The sequence below is a fragment of the Mesocricetus auratus genome, unplaced genomic scaffold (assembly GCF_017639785.1).
Source record: "Mesocricetus auratus isolate SY011 unplaced genomic scaffold, BCM_Maur_2.0 Super-Scaffold_100007, whole genome shotgun sequence".
NCBI classification, from domain to species: Eukaryota; Metazoa; Chordata; class Mammalia; order Rodentia; family Cricetidae; genus Mesocricetus; species Mesocricetus auratus.
Genome location: NW_024429191.1, coordinates 62112956 through 62124315, shown reverse-complemented (window position 1 = coordinate 62124315; position 11360 = coordinate 62112956). Strand labels below are relative to the sequence as shown.

At 47.5% G+C, this 11360-nt stretch overlaps 1 long non-coding RNA gene across 1 annotated transcript; it reads left to right on the top strand.

The window, feature by feature from the left end:
* Positions 1 to 4774: 4774 nt before the first annotated feature.
* On the top strand, positions 4775 to 10937 carry LOC121141447. The gene is made up of 2 exons (XR_005878359.1): positions 4775 to 4897; positions 7364 to 10937. It is a non-coding gene; the product is annotated as an uncharacterized LOC121141447 (long non-coding RNA).
* The last annotated feature ends 423 nt before the right edge of the window (positions 10938 to 11360 follow it).

The following is an 11360-nucleotide window of genomic DNA, read 5'->3' as shown; positions in this document are numbered from 1 at the left end:
CATGTGCCACCACCACCAGGTGTTTTTTTGTTATTTTCTTTTTCTTTCTTTTTACATTTTAAATTTGTTGTTGTTTTTGAGACAAGGTTTCTCCGTGTAGCTTTGGCTGTTCTTGAACTCACTCTGTAGACCAGACTGGCCTCAAACTCAGGTCCACCTGCCTCTACTTCCCCAAATGCTGGGATTAAAGGCATGTGCCACCACCTGGCTAGTTTTCTTAACTGACGCTCAGCCAGCTTGAGTTACAGGGAGCTTCTCATACTGAGTTGAGATTCAAAAGCAGTTCCTCCTGGCTTCAGTTTCCATACCAGCCAAGAGGCAGGTGCCACAGGGAAACCAGGTTGGCACCAGGTGATCTAGATCTGACACGTGTTTCTGCTGCCTCCTATACATGCCTTTGAGCAGCTTGCCACTCTTAACCTTGGCTTCTTCAACTATAAAATAGACACTGTAAAAATCTGCAAGACACATGCTACAGGTAAACTGCCTGGCACGATCAATAAATAGAAGCAAATCTTAGTAAAAATAGGGGAAGCATCAAGACCTGAATCCAATCTCTAGCTAGGTTATTACCTATAATTCTGATGCTGGAGAGATGGAGACCAGAGGTCTTGTCTAATGGGTGAGATTCTGTTTCAAAAGTAAATTAAAAATCCTCTTTATTGTAGAGAATAGAGGAAGACACTTGGCATCTGCCTCTGTCCTACACACACACACACACACACACACACACACACACACACACACACACACACACACGAAAGTGCAACTGTATGCACACAGGTATGCATGTACACACCCGTGTACCACTGGTACACATGTGCACAGACACATGCAACATACGCACACATGTGTGCATGTGTATGCACATGTGTACATATATATATATATATACACACACACACAGAAGCAACAGAATTCTGGGGAGACCCTGAAGCATGAAGCAGGATTCTAGCACGGAAGTAAAGTTCTATAGCATTTCAGGCAGAAAGAAAAGCTGAGCAGAGGTTTAGCTGGGAAAGCAGGCAAGGATGGGACGGGTGTGGGGCCAGCTGTCTGTGTGGACCAGGGAGACACCGGAAACTCAGGGCAGAGCTGCTACTGACTGACACTGGCTGCCAGGCCTGTGGTTCCCTCATTAGAGCTGGGCATGGCAGCACACACCTTAATTCCAGCACTCGGAGGTGGAGACCAGCAGATCAGGAGTTCAAGGCCAGCCTTGACTGCATAGAGTTTGAAGTTAGCCTGGGTTATACAAGCTCCTTGTAACATCAGTGACTGTAGTAGTGACTGTCACATGCTTCCCTCACTGGGGATTTACACCACTATCTTAGTTGAGTCTTACTGTGGTCTGTCCTACAAAATTACGATGACAGAATAGGGAAATGATTTCTGACTATTTTTCTGGAGTCAAAACTATCAGGCTTCAGACTTCAGATTCACTAACTACATATGAAACGTTATTTAACCTTGCTGGGCCTCAGTGTTTTCATCTTTAAAATGGGGGTGTAGCGACAGCTCTGTTGGTAAAGTGCATAAGCCTAAGGCCTGAGTTTTGATACCCAGCACCCATGTAAAAATCTGGATATGGAGGTAGACATTTGTCATCACTGCAGGGGGGGGGGCGCTCACTGGCCAGCCAGCCTAACCAATCACTGAACTCCAGGGCCACTAAGATACTTTGTCTCAAAATCAAGTCACCTGACACCAACTTCTAACCCCCCCACACACATGCAGGCGTCCCACTCCCACAGGCACACAGGCATATTTACACCACACACACAGAGTCAAAATAAAAAATTAAAAATTGACCAGACTGTCAAAGGTGGCATGGCGCGTCTTCAGGCAGAAGGACCCAGGGACTTCTGAGGTGGAGAGTACTCAGGGGCCCTCTGCCCTTCCTCAGGCGGGAGGTGGCGAAGGTCTGTTGGCAGAGCAGATGCAGTTAGAAAAGAGAGACCATCTGGGCACCCTTCCGTGGTGTTGCTACTAATTAACCTAGGTCACATGCCGCTGCACTGATCTATGTATAAAACTAATATAAAAATAAAGGCATTGACAAACATGAGGGGAGACAAATTAAGTTTGGTGCTAGCATACAGAGTAATGGGCTTCGCTGTGGCCTTTTCATATACAGGTGTCATCACATTCTGCTAAATTTTCGTTTAATCCCAAAGATTATTATTTTATTTATCTTATATGTCTAAGTGTTTGTTTGCACGTATGTTCATCACCTAAGTGCCTGGTACCCCAGGAGGTCAGAAAAGGGCATCAGATTCCCTGGAACTGTAGTTAGAGGAGGAACCCAGCCTGGGTCCTCCATAAGCGCCATCAGTGCTCTTGACCACTGAGCCATCTCTCCAGCCCCTTGTTTTACTTTTAGATAAACAGAAACGAAGATAGAAGTTATCAGATAGCTACTTCTCAGGAATCTTGTAAGATTTGAAGGGAAAAAAAGTGTGTATGTGTGTGGAATTGCTTAGCAATATGGGGTAAGAGAAGCAGGGAGGGGGAGGAAGACACTGAGGAAGACAAAAGTGAGAGATAAGGGAGGAAAGAGAAAGGATTAGAAGAAAGGAAGAGGGGAGAAAGATAGGGAATGGGGGAGGGGAAGAGAGGGAGAAAGTAAGAGAGGAAAGAATGAGGAGAGGAGAGGAGAGGAGAGGAGAGGAGAGGAGAGGAGAGGAGAGGAGAGGAGAGGAGAAATGTCCCGAGGTGCCACTATTCAGAGGCAGCTGTCCACTTCAGGGCCAGCCTTTGCTTGGAGCCCTCATCTCTTCAGGAATGTGGGTCACAGTCTATAGGCTGGACCTTGGCCTCTTTCCACACACCCAGAACCACCGGTTAATGAAATGGTCATTGCTTTCTGGTCCGCATCTCTTCTCTTACGGCTAGTTCCCCTCCATGGCCTCTCTTGGCGGTTGTGTCAGCAGCGATGGAGAACTTGACCTTTCCCATCCTTGTCCCACACACCTCATTAATTTCTCCATGCACCTGGAGCTGGCCACAATGGAGCAGAGAAGCTACCAGGTCTGCAGAGAGAGGAGCAGGCACTGCGTTCCCAGAAGCCTGACCTGAGACTTCACCGGAGTTATGGAGTCATGCTCCAGGCTCCTAGAACCTTTGAAATTAGATCTTTGTTTGGAAAAACAATAAGAGATGTCCCATTGCTGAAGAATGACTCTACAAATATATAAGAAAATAATACAAAAATGCTACATAAAATAATGAAATGAAAACACACTCTGTGTCATTGGGTGAAATTCTTGTATTTTACATTTGATGGAACCCTGAACTGAATTATGGGGACTGAATTATGAAAAGATGAAATTTTACAGTAGTATTGTGACATGTGAAGTAGGCAGTGCCACTAAACCTGGTGGCTCAGGCCTATAATCTCAGCTACTTGGGAGGCTGAGGCAGAAAGGATCATGAGCTCAATGCCTGCCTCAGCTTCAGAATGCTTTTGAGGGCTCTAGATAACTTAGTGAAACTGTCAAATATAATAAATGAACAGGCTCCAGGCGGACAGTGTCCGAGGAAATGAGACTGAGGCAATGGGGTCTAGAATTTAAGAACGTGGTCACACGGGGTGTGTGTGTGTGTGTGTGTGTGTGTGTGTGTGTGTGTGTGTGTGTGTGTGCAAAGCCAACCTATCTTCTGTTGTCACCACTGCACTGCTCCTCTGTGTCCCTTTTGTTTCTTTTGGGAAGCTCTGACACTAGCCTCCGTGTTCTTGTGACGTTACTCCTTTTAGACGATGGAATCTAGTGCGTGTTCATTGAGTGCCTACAATAAGACAGGCATGGTGCTGGGCACAGGGTAGACCCCTGCCCAGTGTTCTGTTTTTTATTTTATTTTGAGATAGGGTTTCTCTGTGTAGCTTTGGAGTCTGTCCTGGAACTTACTCTGTAGACCAGACTGGCCTTGAAACCACAGAGATCTGCCTGCTTCTGCCTCCTGAGTACCGGAACTAAAGGCGTGCGCCACCACCGCCCGGCTGACCCCTGCCCTCTGGTCACTCACAACCTACGGAGCCTGCCCCGAGCTCTGAACCTGTCATCATCACCATTGTTTCCTTGTCTCATGACAGAATATTTCTCTAAACTATGTGAGCCCTCATTAAAAAAAAAACAAAACAACCAAACAACAACAAAAAGCCTTTAAAAAATTACAAATATAGGGCCAGAGAGACAGCTCAGTGGCTAAGAGCTCTTGCAGTTCTTCTGGAGCGGCCACAGGGTTCAGATTCCAGCATTCCTGCCTTGTCAGGCAGCTCACAGCTATCTATCCCGCTCCAACGGATCTGACGGTTCTGACCTCCATGAGTCAGTGTGCGCGAATGTACTCACACCGGCACACATGTGCACACACACAAAACATCCACAGAGAGGAAGACATACACATATACACATAAAGCTCAATATAAATCTTAAAAATTCAAACGCAGTAAAGCATAGAAGAGATATTTGCTTACCCTTGTTCATAGCTGCCTTATTCATACCAGCTGAAATGTGGAAGCAGGCCAATGGAGCATCTTCAGACAAAGGAAGGGACAAAATGACACATATGCCTGTGATGGACATCAGCCAGCCTCAAAGGGAGAGTGGAATTCTCCCTCCCCCCCCCCACACATACAAATACACTCACACATACACACACACAAATACACACACACACACACACACACACACACCTTTCCCTCCCAGCTGTAAATAGTAACCATCCCCCACACACACCTGACTTTAGCCACAACAAAAATCCACCTTTTTTTTTTTTTTGAGGTTGTTTTTGAGGTTTTTCTTTGAAAGACTACTTTGAGGAAGAAGCCAGCTTGAGTTTGTTTTTTTTCTCTCTGATCCCTGCTGACTGACCAAGGACTTCAAGCTGTTTACACGTGAGAGCTTTAGATATGGTTATTTGTGTGGCATTGTATCGGGGCCTTCAAATATTTGCCGGGAGGTTCGGTGGAAAATGTCTAGACCAGTGCAAACATTGCAGGCCCCAGAGAAATCCCAGAAGCTCAAGGGGGCCATTCAAGACCCCTGCTCTATAACACTGTCCCCACAAGGAAGCCCTGGGATTCTTGTCAGATACAGTGAGCCCATCAAAGGGTCCAAGTCCACTCCTCCACTCCCCGCCCCCACCCCCAAAAATCTTGATTCCCCGATAACCGGCTTCATTCATTCCTCAACCCAAAGAGGTACACAGTGGAGAACCATTGACCCAGCAGTCAGGAGCACTAAATACTAACTCTCCATTGCCTCCCACCCACTGTGTCACTAGGGCGTGCAAATGGCCCTCTCTGGGCTCTGGTTTTCTTGGTTGTAATGAAGGCAGTTGAGAAAAGTGACCTCCAAGGCCCCTTTCTTTGATCCAATCAATCTATCCCTTAAGGACCTCTCAGACAGGGTTAAGAAAACAGGCTTGCTGTGGAAGATTGAAACAAAAGAACAAGAAGGAGTCCCTTGTCTCAAGAACGCTTGATTTGCTGTTTAAACTTAATTGTGTTCATCTTTGAGAAACTTCTTGGGTGCTCAAAACCTAGAGTATAGGGCAGCCAGAGACCGGCGTGTAATAAATCACTTATTGATGTCACATTCATTGCCCGGTAAAAAATCTGTCACTTATGTCTCCAGGCTTGCTGGGCACCTGAATTCATGTACAGGTGTTCACATACATTAAATAAACATATCACAGGGAGCCGGGAGCTCTATGTGTAATAAACACTCTATGTACTGAACTCTCATCCGTGGACTCAAGCTTGAGGTGAGAAGCTCACAGGACAGCCTGGTGAGGCTGGAGGTTTTTGCCTGACACTGCAGCCCGCCCGCCCGTGCTTCTGTCCTGGAATCCGAGGTCTTTCTGCTGCGCCTCTGCTTCTGGATTTTGCATTTTTCAAAGCACAGAAGGCAGAGTTTGAAGTCGAGTAGGTGGAAGCACAGAGCCCTTAGATGCCCAAATCTGCCCCCAGATCCCTGGATGAGAGCGAGACGGAAGGTGAGACTTGAAGCCTCGTGTTCTCAATCAAAAATATTAGACCTGTCCCCCTTCCCCGGCCGCACTGCCTGGGCAGCACGCTGGGGCTGACTCTTTTGTTTTTTTTGTTTTTTGTTTTTTTTTTTTGTGCTGAGACAGAACCTAACCCCCTTGCATGCTAAATGCATAATACCGAGGTACCGCCCACCCCCACAGCCTTCTGGCATGTATTTGTACGTAACAGTTTTGGAACCCTCAGAGTTGGGCAGACGCATCAACACGTGTCCCCGCCCCCTTGCTCGTACACAGCCTTTTAGTGCTTTCCCCACACACCTGTTTCTCATGCAGCCTTTGCTAACCCCACTACAAGTCTATCTTACTAGATGCTCATTTTCCCCATATAGGAGTCCATCCTCATGCCTGAAGCAAGTCCCTACAAAAAAATTAATTACATTTATTTTTTATTTTGTGTGTTTGGGGGGCACATGCCATCGCATACTTGTGGAGATCAGAGAACAACTTTCCTTTCAGGAGATGGTTCTCTCCTTCCATCAGATGGGTCCCGGGGAAAAAACTCAGGTTCAGGCTTGGCAGCAAGCACCTTTACCCACCGAGCCATCTTGTAGGCCCCTTGTAGCAAACCATTAGCAAATCCTATTGGCTCTTTCTTGGCTATAAGCTGAAGGTCTGGCTATTGCTCAGCACCTCATCCTCCCAGTCAGGACAGTTATCTGCAGCCGTCTGTCATCACGCCTCTCCTTCTTCTTTGTCCCTTTCCACCTGCAAGACACACGAATCTGAGGGACTGTGTTACATCAACATCGGTTCATGCGAGGCTGATAAATGTTCTAAGGACTTCCCAAGTCTCTTAGAGCAAAAGCCCCGTGTGATGTGTGGACTTCAGCCTCATAAACTCCCTGCTCTTCTTGGAACACACCAGACACGTGTCTGCCCCGGAGCCTTTACTCCTGCCATTTCTCTGACCCGGAGCACTATTCCCTAGTAGCCTAAATGGTCCCGTCTACAAATTCATCACCTCCATGAGGAATTTCCTTCCTATTCCGATTAAAATTTCATCTTATCGTCTCAATGTTCTAGTTTCATGCTTTGTTCTTTATCTTTAAAGTATGCATCACCACCAGTCAAAATATGAATCGCATCAGCTAATTTTGCTTGTGGTCTGTTGCCCTGACTATATATAGTACATAAGCCCCGCCTACACAGGGATTATTTCAAGGGGAGGAGTGTTGTGGCTCCTGAGTTGCTCCACCCCCACCTCTAGAGTAGCGCCTCATTTAGCAGGGTTCAGCAAAAGTCTGTTGACCGGTTATTGAATGAAACGTCTCTGTCTCAGCAGGTATCTGAGTTTTGGCTTCTCTTCCAGGTCTGCAAACACGCGTTTCCATCTCCGTCCCCACTGCCACTCACTCTGCACCTGAGCCGCCTCCCACCACAGACACTGTCCAAAGAAACATGGGTGATCGGCTGCAGAAGGCGACTTCCAACCGCCCTGCATTCTGGGATTTTTCCACGACCTCCGCACAGGAATCATCCCCACTCCCAGAGACCCTCCCTACCTTCACAGACCTCACTCTCGGTCCACCAACTGCTAAAGGTCAACCATCAACTTATTGAATGCTAGTTACTCAAACTGTGTCTGCTTGTAAGAGAAGCACCCCGTCCCAAAAAGATGAAAATGAATCACGCCGAGACAGAAAGCCCAACGCGCTCCCCCATCTTCCTCCCACTACAGGAGCGCACACCCTCTAATGATCCCCTGGGATTCTGGGGCAAAGAGAGGATGGGGGTTCACTTTGCAGAGAACAGTTATTTATCCAAGTTTCTCCCTGAGACATCTAAACATCTTCTCATTTTACTTATTTGTTTGTTGTGTGCGTTTTTGCCCACGTTGCTGTGGCACACACTTATGGAGACAGGGGACATCTTGAGGGAGTCAGTTGTCCTCTTCCACCATGTGGCAGCCTTGGCGGCAGTTGTCTTTATACACCAAGCCGTATCCCCAGTTGTCCTTGAGACATTTAATTATAGAGTTAGATGGGACTTCTTTGGGGGCAGAAATGTCCTCTTGTTTTGTGATAGAGGAAACAACTACATGGAAAGACAGTGATTTTTTTCCAATGTCCCCATAGATTCTCTCCTTCATCTAAGGGACAGTCATGTTCACCTTCATCCTGAATTTCCTGATCACCTCTGCAGGACCATGTCATCAGGAAAGTTCCCACAGCTGAGGAGACAAAAGAGAGAGAGAGAGAGAAGTGAAATTCACCAGCCACTCTACCTCCAAGCAATGTTGAGTCAGGATGGGGAGCCTCAGAAGTGGCATGGGTGTCCCTGATGAACAATCCTCAGAGGTTATCTGGAGTGACCCTGAGGCCATCTACACTCAGAGAAGCTGAGCCACAGACAGGAAGCCTGACTCTGGGGTCACCGCCCACGAGAAGCCAGAATCCTCACCGCAAGCCCCTATCAGGTGCTACTATGGCCAGGGTCCTTAAAAGACCTTGATGACCACTGCTCTGTCACCCTCCTGTTTCAGAGGAGAGAACAGAGATTCCCCGGGCTGAAAGGGCAATGAGGCGAAGGTGGACTTCGGAGGCCAGGGAAGATGCTTCACACAGACCTTTGCACTCTGCCTCTCCTGTGTCTGTTTCAGTGGCTTCTAGTTCTCCCTCTCCATCTTCCCTCAGTGTCAAGAGTCACTTACACATCAGTTTCATCCTGTCCCTCAGGAAATGGTCTTGTGAACTTGAAAAAAACAAAACCCACATGGCCTAAAAGCACTCAACCAAGTTAATTTCTTGTACTGTCCCTTCTGTTCCATGCCAGTGTCTCTGTCCAGGGCTAGGGTCAGTTTGGTCAGAGTCAACATATGCTCCTGGAGCCGTGGTTTAGACTGAGAGCAGAGGGTCACCCAGGGCAGCCTCCCCAAAGCCACCTGCAGCAAATGCTGTGCGAATGTGTGCCAGGCCGCTTTGTCACGCACCGTGCAGGAAGACTGGTAGGCAATCAGTTTCACTGCAGGCGCACAGTCACGAGTCTTGATCCAGCTGCTGTCGGTCTAGAGTTATAGCTGGGATTGTGCATAAGTCAAAACTTGTGTTTGTGTCCTTCAGTCTTTGTCCCGAGGGCCTTGAAATTTCATCAGGAAGCCAGTGCTGTCACCCTCTGCACATGCTGAACAGCATAGGAGACTCTAACCTTGATGGAGCCAAAGCAGCGACAAACCCTCTTCATTATCATGGGAGTGCGACAGGTGACAGCCACACTTGTCTTTCTTGGAGCAGTTACCGTGGTTACTACTGGCAACACACCAGGACCTTCGCCACAACTGTCTTGTTCAACCTGTAAAACACCAGTTCAGTCAGCAGCACTATTAGGGGTGGAGGTGGAATTTGAAGCCATCCCACCCCCCAGCCCCACACCCACTCCAAAGCCACAAGCTTTTTACTCTTGTCACCCACAGTTCAGCCTTCTGCCCAACTCTAACCCTGTGTCCATGATTTCTCAAAACATGACGCTACCTTTTAAACTGTTTCTTCTCGTGTTCTGGTCACCAGGTTTTGGGCCTAGGGCAGTGGTTCTCAAATTCTGTTGCCTCCTCCCATATAATAGAGATGAATGACAGATAAAGTAGACCTTCTCGTGATGTGTGCCCTCCCCCCCCCAAGCTGGAAGTGAGAAGGGCAGTGATTCTGTCCCAACACCTTGAGTTGGGTAGAAAGGGATTGAGGCATTGCCTGTGGCTCTCCTGCCACAAGCATAAGCTCTTTGTGCAGCTAATCTTGCTTTCCTGAGCCCACCTTGAATGCTAGAGACGAATCCCCCTCAAAAGATCTGCTGGCCAGCACTTCCTAACAGATCAAGGAGGACTTCCCAATTTCCTTGGGACTCTTCCCATGTCCTAACCCAGCCATTTTCCCGGGAGGAGACTTTAGGTACCATGAACTCCAAAGCCCTGCCCCACCCTGTGGTGGTGTCTGGGAACTGCAGCCACCATGTTACTGAGACCAAGTTGGGCAAGTCCTCTCTAAGATTTGAATCCAGGCCCTACTTCCATTCTCAGAATAGAATCCATGTTAAACTGTAAAGGTTAGAGGTAGCCATCACCCTAGTGCTACTACAACTCCCTCTCCTGCTGCTGCAGCTACAGAAGTCTTACTGTGTGCTTGGCTTGTAGCATCTGCGTTGCTCTATCCCACTTAATTCTCAACACCTAAAAGTCGGAAACATTTGTTTTACAGACAGGATAATGAGGACTCTGAGAACCCCATGCATTGTCAGAGCTCCCACTGCTTGTAAGGAGCAGACTAGGAGATGATTTCAAAGTGACAGTGACTTTGAGTCATGGAGTTAGCTTCTCCATTTATCTAGGCCATCAATTAAATTAATTTTAATGGAGGCCTCTACTTGCTCATCTAAGTTCTTCTGAGAATTAAATGAGTCCTGTAAAGCAAATGGCAGGAAGGCTGCACACAGTAGACTCATACTTATTCCCATAGAGCCTGTCCCACTGTTTTTTCTTCTGTGGTGCTTGTGTTTGTACATGTTTCTGAGTGTGCATAAGTGTGGAGGCCAGGGGTCGGCGTCAATGTCTCCCTCCATCACTTGTTCTTTTGAGACAGACTCTCTCACTGAACCTGGAGCTCACAGGCAAGTCCCTGGGATTCTTCTGGTTCTACTTCCCCAGTCATGGGGTTGCCGGTGTGCACCTCCCAGTTTTCGCTTTGGGTTCTGGGCATTAAGCTCGGGTTCTCATGCAGGCATAGCAAGCCCTTCACTGACTGAGCCATCTCCCCAGCCTCAAACTTCCAGGCAGCGTGGCTTACCAACCCCCACTCCTCTGTAGGGACGGACCTCTTTTCACTCATGCCTCATGCGCTACTTGCTAACCATTTACTCATTCATTCACCTATTCAAATAAAGATTTGTTTACTTTATTTTAGCTGTGAGTGTTTTGTCTGCGTGCAAGTAAGTGCACTGTGTGTGTGTGTGTGCCTGGTGCCTATGGAGGCCAGAAGAGGGCATAGAATTCCCTTTAAATGGAGTTATGAACTGTTGTAAGTCACCATGTAGATTCTGGGAACCAAACCCAGGTCCTCTACAAGAGTAGTAAATGCTCTTAACCATCAGGACACCTCTACAGGCCTTCATTCACTCATTAAAAATTATTTTTAAGATTTTTGTGTATGTGTGTGAGAGCATGAGAGAGAGACAGAGAGAGAGAGACAGAGACAGAGACAGAGACAGAGACAGAGACAGAGAGAGCACATGAATTTAGATGTCCCCAGAGTTCAGAAGAGAGTCAGGCCCCCTGGAGCTGGAGATACTGGGAACGAAACTCAGGTCCTCTTCAAGAGCAG